Raw genomic sequence first — 1,492 nt, 5'->3', positions numbered from 1 at the left:
TAGACGACAATGCCAGAGGAAGGTCGGGTTTAAGTCGTTCGGCTTAAACCGTTTAGTACTCACGCTATAGATGGATGATGTCGAGTTCGAAGGCTGATCATTCAAGACGTATAAACCATTAACTAGATAACCATTACCACAGTAAATATCGTCTCGATAAATCATCAAACTCGAGTTCTCAATCAATAATCGAAAACCATCCAAATCCAGACATGAAATAGAAATAATGTTTCTGCTAATCGCAGGAACATAGTAACAATTACTAAGCTCTAAAAAAAGTCCAGAAGGAAGATGCAAATCGTAAACGCCAATACACAATGCAACAACTCTTGCTCCATTTCTGACGCGTAGATCCGCTTCCCCTTTAGCTAGCATCCTACTTCTTCTTAGTCCCTGCACATTTCCACAAATGTGTGAGGCACTTCCGGTATCCAATACCCACGAAGATATAGTACAGATGTTAGCTTCTATAACATGAATACCTGAGGCAGAAGCTTCACCAAGCTTCTTATCCTTCAGATCCTCCAAATAAAGGTGACAATTACGCTTCCAGTGTCCAGACACTCCGCAGTAATCACAGTCACCCTTATCGGGCTTAGGCTTGGGCGTAGAGGCAACTTTTGCCTTTTTCGCCTCCTTCTTTTTGGCTTTACCCCGCCGCTTCTTGCCGGAATTTTTCTCAACAGCAAGCACAGTCTTGGGCACCACGATATCCTGCTCGGCCGATTTCAGCATCCCATGCAGTTCTGCTAAGCTCTTAGTCATCCCGTGCATATGGTACTGCATCACAAACTGGTTATAGTCCTCGGGTAATGACATCTGGATCAAGTCCGCAACCAAGTCACCATCGAGGTTCACTCCCATACGCTCAAGTTCTTCAACATGAGCTCTCATGTTGAGGACGTGGGTGTTGACAGAGCTACCTCTCGGCATCTCCGTCTTCACCAGAGCTTTCAGCGTCTTGTACTTTTCAGTACGCGCTAGCTCCTTAAACATGGTCTTGAGCTGATTGATCATATCAAACACGCTCTTTCCATCAAACTGGCTCTGCAGATTCGGGGCCATGCTTCCCAACATGAGACATGAGATCTCATTGTCGTCAGTCTGATGCTTCTGCCAAGCATCCTTGACGGCTCTCGTGGCATTGGCCGCAGGCTCTGGTGGTAGAGACCCTTCCAGGACGTATGACTTCTTATCATGTTTGAGAACTATTCTCAAGTTACGATACCAGTATAAGAAGTTTGTCCCAGTCAATTTATCCTTCTCAAGGATAGAGCGCATTGTCAAACTCTTTTTCTTTATGGGAATATAGCTCATCTTTGCATCTGTGTTGTCATTGTTTGATGATGGACTAGCTGGTAGTGGATCATAGATAGATTGACACTGATTGATGATGGACTAGCTGGTAGTAGATCATTAATAGAATCTGCATTTGTTTTGTTCGTTCTGTTTTGTCTCTTTTGTAGGACATGGCGTCAACCGGTAGCGTACC

Source organism: Tarenaya hassleriana, unplaced genomic scaffold (assembly GCF_000463585.1).
Source record: "Tarenaya hassleriana unplaced genomic scaffold, ASM46358v1 Cleome279, whole genome shotgun sequence".
NCBI classification, from domain to species: domain Eukaryota; kingdom Viridiplantae; phylum Streptophyta; class Magnoliopsida; order Brassicales; family Cleomaceae; genus Tarenaya; species Tarenaya hassleriana.
The sequence above is the reverse complement of the archived record's forward strand: the minus strand, read 5'-3'. Positions refer to the sequence as shown.